Below are 7679 nucleotides of genomic sequence, written 5' to 3' on the forward strand. Positions count from 1 at the left end.
AGCCTTGGGTTTTAACTTTCCCGTTTCTCAGACCCCGCAGTGCCTGGTGTGTGACTCCGCAGTTCCTTGTACCCTGTTCACTGCTGCTCTCTGTGCCAGGCACACAGAACAAAGCCTCTCCGGGCCTGCTCTCCAAGGACACCCAGACCGTCCTAGGCCCAAAAGTATAAACCAAAAGCCTCCTACAGGGGGCAAGCTTGGGGAAATTACATCATTAACTGAAGCTTTAATTGGAGAATGAACCCTGCTGTGCAAATGAACCCAACCTATAAAAGTGTGAAGAACTCGTGACCTGGGATGGGACAAACACCTGGGAAGCTACAAAATCTTGGGAAAAGACCAAACTGAGATTTACGTAGCTGCAGGAAAAATCTCAGGAATTCTGTGGGGAAAAATCCCAAAAATAAAGAAAACAGAGCTTTGAAAGTTTGACAATTCTGATAGAAATATTTTAAAAAGTCTAAATCATGGAAATATTTATTTTAAAACCTGATTTATGCTCTGCCTTGAATGAGCTCATTCTAATTGAGTGGAGAATTCCCAGTTCCTGGTGGATCCCTGGGATAATTTCACCACATTATGCCACACTGGAGATGTCAATAATCCGAAACCCAAGATTTCCCTCTCTGAGTTTCAAAGCTCAGCCGATGCCCCAGGCTTCCAAACCCAATAATTTTATTTTAATTAAAAAGTGTTCTGCCGCTGGAAATCGCTTCCCTGGCTGTTTCCATCTTGGAAACAGCAGGAGCATGGGAAGAAGCTCAAGTCTATTTTTATTTCAGAGTAATTCCCATGGCCATGGAAAAGTCAGGAATTATTCCAGTGCTCCTGTGCTGGCACAACTACAGACGTTGGGAAAACGGGAAGAGGTTTCATTGGAATTAAACCACAAAGACAGCCCAGCCCGAGCCCAGTTTGTAATTCTGGGTACAGTGGACTAAACTTTCTTGTTCAACCTTAGGTCAAGTCTAAAATTAAGTCAGATAAAATGATAATTATTAATAATTTCCATCTTCGTACAGCCATTTTTTTGCTGGATAGTGTAGAAGAGACTTAAATTGAGCTTATTAAAGAAGAAAACCAAGTTCATTGGACTCCACTCTCCAAATGAACCCAAATTATTTTAATTATGACTTTCCTAATTTACGTACCAACTGGTTTTAAATGGTTTTGGTGGTGCTGATGGATTTTTTTGCTTGTTTTTAATAAATAGATATTTAAACCCAACGTATTTCTAATTAAAACACATTTTCCTCATGAGCTCAGAACCACCACCACCCAAAGCAGCCTGACCTGTGCTGGAAGCTGAGCGGGGTGTCCAGACCAGCCTAAACCTCCAGACGGCTAAGGATCACGTCAGGAGCTTGGAAAAATTGTGGGAATCGCCAGTTCTTAGGGAAGCACCTGGGCTGATCACTGCGTTGGCTTCAGTGGAGATCCGACAAATTCTTCAGGTCAAGGAGAAAAAAAAAAAATTAAAAATACCGCTATTAATAATTTAAAAATGGTAGCTCCTCCTATGGGCAAGAAGGGAATCAAACCCCTCAAACATTTTCCCCCTGGCCTTGTTTGGACTCACACAATAAAGGCAACAATTCCTGCTTTGAAAACAGAAGAAGATCGATGGGTTGTGGACGTTTATCCCAGTTAGGAACAGTGGAACCAGTTTCCAAAGAGTTTTAGACAAGAAAGGCAAAATTCCCTCTGGAATCTCCTTGTGAGCTCTGTACCCTGCCCAGGGGAGCTGTGTCACCTCCAGGGACGGGATTTTTGGGATGTTCTCCAGGAGAACAACTCGGGAGAACGTTACAGCTTCCCATGGAAAGTGTTTTCCTTACTGGATGTCAGCTCCATCCATCCATGGATCCATGGATCCATCCATCCCCCCATCCATCCATCCATCCATCCATCCATCCCTCCATCCATCCATGGATCCATCCATCCCCCCATCCATCCATGGATCCATCCATCCCTCCATCCATCCGAGCACTCAGGTGAGGGAAGGAGTTGGAATTCTTGCCTGACCATCTCAAAAGCACATTTTTCTCCTGGAGATACTCAGGGAATACGGGAATGAGGCTTCTGCAAAGGTGGAAATGTCCCTTTCCAGCTCAGCTGGAAAATGAGGATTCAGAGCCTCGGGATCTCTTCTTTTCCATGTGCTGAGGCACTTGGGGAGGATCCAGGTGAAAAACTGGAGCTAAAAGTGAAATCAGGAACAGGAAAAGCAGTTCAGGTGGGCTGGAAGTTGGGGAAGCAAAGCAAAGCAATTCCAGCAAGAATGAATTCCTAAAAAAAGAAATCAACCTCAAGACACAGTAAGTATTTATAATAAATGAGCATAATATGAAAGAATAAACAAGATGAGTGAAATAATGCAGGAATTAAGGCAGTTCCCTCTGAACAAGCCAAAAAATGAGTGGATGTGGCACTTCCCAATATGGATTAGAAGTGGGATTGGTCAAGGGTTGGATTTGATGATCCCGGAGGACTTTTCCAGCCTTAAGCTGATCACTCAACCCCAAGCTGGGGAAGCACCTCTGGAGGCTTCTCCCTTCCTGCACATCTTTTTTTGGCTGCTTTTTCCTTGGAAAAGGAGCTTTGGGCTGTGCTGGTTATTCCTCAACCAAAGCACGTGTGGGGTAGATCCCTCTCCCTCCCCTCAGCAGATTTACAGGACTGCTGCATTCCTTTTTTATTTGAAAGTTCATTTTTCACAGGGATGCAGAACATGAGAGCCAATCCCAGGAGTTCACAGCCAGAGGTGGCTCTGGGATCCCTGCCAGCTCCAGGAGATCCCAGGCTCGGGGTGAGGGCTTGGGAGCATCACAGGGTCTGTCTGTGGAGGTGAGGAGATCCTGAAAAAAGCTAGCCACAAATTCCCAAGGAATTCCCAAGGAATCCAAAGTCAGCTCTTGGCTCCTGCCCTGGCTGGTATCCATCCATCTCCCTCACCCAGTCCCAGGTAGATCCCAGCAAAAAGTCACTTCAGTTGGAACAGCAGGAGCTGGAGGATGGGGATGAGTGGTTGAGCTGTACTTAAGCAGAGGCTGGATAAAACCAACCTGGAATTTAGGGAGTATCCAGGCTGGATTGCAGGTTTAGAGTCAATACAAGGAGCCACATGGCTTTGGCTGCCTGTGCTGGTCCAGAGGCAACAACCCAGAGCTTTTCTGCTCTGAAACTTCCCAAATTCCATTTATTTCAGTTATTTATGCCTGGAGTTTTCCAAAGGAATCTCAGCCAGGCCAGGAGTTGTCCCCATGTTCTACTCACTCATCTCAGGTGCACAACAAGGGGTTTGGTGGAGCTGACTTCAGAAATTTGGGGGGTTTTGTACACAAATCAAACCCCACGTTCTGCTCACTCATCTCAGGTGCACAACAAAGGGTTTGGTGGAGCTGTGGAAGTGTCTTGGTTCAGAGGGAAATTCCTCTGTTTATTTTCATTGCAGTTCCCTGGATAAATTTATCGAGGTCACCAGGATGGGAAGGACTCCCTGGCTCCATGAGGGTGGGATCAGCATTCCAGGCAGGTGGGAATCCCTCCCCAGCTGCCCACAGCAGGGCTGGGAACTGGCAGAGGAAATGGGCTCTGCTGCAAGGAAAACAGGGAAAAAATGTGCCTGGGAATTTGGTGGGACTTCAGGGATCGAGTGGAGCAGAAATGGTGCAGAGCCCTCGAATGGGCTGAAAAATAAAAATCTTCCACTTCAGTTCTCAATGACCTGAAAATAAATATCTTGATAAGCTCATCTTTGATATTTGGGGGAGGGTGAAATTCCCAGAGATAATTTCAGTGCTGGAGAAACAATTTCTCATTCAGCTGGAATGAAACGCTGGGGGAAAAAAAACATTCCCTCAAAGAAAATGATCCTTTGTAGCTGCCATGAGCAGGGAATCAGGAGGGAGCTGAATTTTAGGAGTGGATCAAATGTCCAGCCTGGTCTCAGGGTCAGCCTAATTTGAATATTCCTATTTTTTTGTAGCTCCCTATGCATTTTTTCCAAGTCTTTTCAAAGGAAGGAGGATGCAGGGATGAAAGGGAATTTTTCCTTGCACTTTGGTGGCTTTTACCCCACTACAGCTCATCTTTTACTCAACAAAGCTGATTTTAAAATGATTTTTAATGGTTTTTCAGGTGCTGAGATGTAGAACAAACTAATTAGGCCTGGTGACAAATGACCTTGCGGATCCTTCTCCTCGATCCCTGTTTTCCCTTCACCTTTAAAGCTGGGAACAGAAATAATAGGGAAGAGTTCTGTAATAATTGAGGTGAAGGCTGTGGTTTGTTCACTCCAAGGTGATTGTGGCTTGGGTTGTTTATGGAAATGCAGGATTTAAGAGATGGGGAAGGGAAAGGGATAATAATTAAAATATTCCATTTTCCGTGATTTTTCTGGGCTCTGGGGAGAGGGGAGGGGCTGAAATGGAAAGGTCCATAAAGCAAGTATGTTACCATGGATAGGATCCATGAAAACACCCCAAGTCCCTCAGTTCAGCAATTCCTTTGGATATTCCTTCCCTCTAAATTTATTTCCCTGCACTCCAAGACTATCCAATTAAAAATAAGACAAAAAGAAGCCTGGAAGGACACACATCTACCAAAAAATATTATTCCCAAAATTATGATTTCTTCTGAGAAAAAAAATTGCTGTTCTGAGCCTTTGGTCAGGCTGGGATTTTTCCCTTTTCCATGGTTTTGAAGGGAAGTCACCATCCTACACTTTGGCATCCATAAAAAAGGGATTTAAAGGTTCTTACCTTGAACTCACGCCCAGTCCCAGGAAAATATTGACAGCAAACTCCAGATCCTGAGGGATAACGGATCTTGTTGGGTGGTGTTGGTCTTTCCTTGGCTTCATCCATCTGGAAAAAAAGATGGAGACAATGGGATATTTCCTTTTTAAAACTGGTTAATGGCACTTGTATCAGCTGTGGTGTCACTTCCAAGCTCTTGGCTACCACCAGAATAATTTGGGGTATTTCCTGAGGAATCCTCCACTGGAAGCTGGTCCAGATTCTTGGAATAAAGATTTTAGCCCAGGATATACTTAGGAAGGAATTTCTGGCTGGGAGGGTGAGGAGGCCCTTGCAAAGGGTGCCCAGAGAGGTTGGGAATTCCTCATCCCTGGAATGTCCAAGGCCAGGTTGGATGAGGCTTGGAGCAGCCTGGGATAGCAGAAGGTGTCGGGGTGGAACTGGATGGGCTTTGAGGGCCCTTCCAACCCAAAGCATTCCATGAAACCAAAACAAAAATCAAAAAATGCTGTTTGAAGGACTCTCCAGCTGATTGGGAAATTTGAACTCTCCAGCTGATTGAGCGTGTGGCAAGGAAAAATCTGGAATACTGCAATATAGAAAGCAGAATTCCAATCGAAACTTGACAAAACAATTGGTCTTGTTTCCAGCAGGAAACACAGTTTGCAACGTATTTAAATCCTGACAAGCTCCATCTGCTCCAACTCTGCTTCCCGATAATTTAATTACACCAGGTATCTGTGCCTGAGCCGTTCCCAGCATCAGGAGTAAGGGATTCATTAGCAGTGCCCTCCATGTGCTGTTTGTTCCTTCTCCTTTCCCTGGGATTTCTATCAGCTCCTTCCAAAGACTTATGTTCTGACAATCTCCATCTGGGCTGCTCTAATCCCATTTTCTGGGATGTGTTTGTTGTGTTCCACGGAGAGAGGGAAGTTGCAATCTTCCTTTGAGGAACGGGAGCAGCTTTCTAAAAGCTTGGGAAGACATGGAATTCCATGGAGTCAAAGGAGCTGCTTTTCCTACAAATAAAACTGGATTTTTCTGACCCCCAGCAACATTCCCTGGGTTCTGTCAGTGCTGCTCCTGTCAATATTCCTGAAATCTTGGCAGAGATCAGGGAAATAAATAAATAAACAGTCACAAAGGCAGATAATAAATAAATGAATAAATTAATTACAAAATTAATTAATTAATCAATCCCCCTTTTTTTTTCTGTACAGGCAGCACCAAAAAAGAGGAAGAAATTAAAAATTGCCTGAAAATGTTCAATTCCACGTGCTGATAGCAGATAAATTCACGGACTCAAGAAAATTTTACACAGCTCAAGTTTGTTTCCTTTTTAGAGTTCTCTCTTCAAGGAATAAAAATGGAACCATGTGAAGGCCTCGGGGGTTTGGCAGGAGAGCAAGGCCTGACTCAGTGGAATGTCAGGGAGGAGAGAAGGCCGAGGAAGTCTTGTCATGGAATTAGGAATTCCCATATCCATTCAGCATTCCCTCCAAAACCTCAGCCAACAGCACAGGCTTAGGCACTGGAAAGAAATAAAAAGATGTTTTCCAAGTCTCATCATTCTCTGGGTGATTTCCTGAGCTCCCCATTTCTCCTGGCTGGGGTTGAGGGCAGGATGCTGCAGGAGGGGAAATCCGGAGCTGAAATGATTCCATCAAGAGGAGTTTGGCACAGATAATCTGATTTTCTTTTCTGTTGCTGATAAGAGCTAAGACAGGCAGAAATGAATCCATTTGTAGTGCCCGGAGTGAATCATTGTAGGTGAAGCTGCAAACAGGGGCTGAGCTGGTTCCCTTCCAGAGGGGCTTTTGATTTCTCCCTGCAGGTCAGGTGGAGAAAGAAAGAAACCAGAATTATTTGATGAAGAAAGTGGCAGAGATGAAGTTGGAGAGAATTTCTCCTTACAAGTAGAACCTATTTTCATCCCTGCAGCTTCCGGGGAGCAGGATCCTCCTGCCTCAGGGCACAAAACCACTTCAGCCTCACTAAATGCAGAGTATTTTGCTCCTTCCAAGGTAAATTTTTCAAGATTGGTGACAAATTTGAGCACCTCAAATGCTGTGTCCAGTTCTGGACATGAGAAGAAAGACCTGGAAGGTCTTTGAAAGGAACCTTTAAAGGTTTTGAAAGGAACAGAGCTGGGAAGGGGCTGGAGAACTCCTGAGGGAGCTGGAAAGGGGCTGAGCCTGGAGCAAAGAAGGCTCAGGGGGGACCTTGTGGCTCTGCACAAGTCCCTGACAGGAGGGGGCAGCCGGGGGGGTCGGGCTCTGCTGGCAGGGAACAGGGACAGGAGGAGAGGGAACAGCCTCAGGCTGGGCCAGGGAAAAAAACCTGTGGATGTGGCACTTGGGGACATGGGGCAGTGGTGGCCTGGGCAGTGCTGGGGAATGGTTGGACTCGATCGTGGAGGGCTTTTCCAACCTCAGCAATTCCATGATTCACCCACATCTTTATCCTCCCATCATTTTGTCTTTAATGCGCATCTTGGGGATGAGTCAGTGCCAGAAAACCCCATCTAATGAAGAATTCCTGAAAATCCAGGGGTACTTGTCATCCATGGAACTCTGCTTTCCTCACCCTTCATTTTTCTGTCGTTCCTAAAATTCTGGTTTCTGTGGAAGAAATAATATGGAATTCCTGGAGGTGGCACTCAGAGCTCTGGGCTGAGGACAAGGTGGGCATCGGGCACAGCTGGGACTCTGTGACCTTGGAGGGCTTTTCCAAGCTCAGTGATCCCGCAATTCTGTGAACACCTGGTCAGAAGGGCCAAAGCACTGGGCAGTGGAGCCAGGCTGGAGCTCCCAGTGTCTGCTGCCAACGTGCTCCATCCATTTGGTATCCATGGAAGCCATTCCCTGTGGAGACCACAGAGCTCAGGGACAATCCCAGAGTTTGTCCCTGAAGTTCCTG

The 7679-nt window shown here is 45.6% G+C and overlaps 1 long non-coding RNA gene across 1 annotated transcript; it reads left to right on the forward strand.

Moving 5' to 3' along the window:
• Positions 1–219: 219 nt before the first annotated feature.
• On the forward strand, positions 220–6329 carry LOC108447829. Its single transcript, XR_001863526.1, has 2 exons — positions 220–3535; positions 5981–6329. It is a non-coding gene; the product is annotated as an uncharacterized LOC108447829 (long non-coding RNA).
• The last annotated feature ends 1350 nt before the right edge of the window (positions 6330–7679 follow it).

The sequence above is a fragment of the Corvus brachyrhynchos genome, unplaced genomic scaffold (genome assembly GCF_000691975.1).
Source record: "Corvus brachyrhynchos isolate BGI_N302 unplaced genomic scaffold, ASM69197v1 scaffold245, whole genome shotgun sequence".
NCBI classification, from domain to species: Eukaryota; Metazoa; Chordata; class Aves; order Passeriformes; family Corvidae; genus Corvus; species Corvus brachyrhynchos.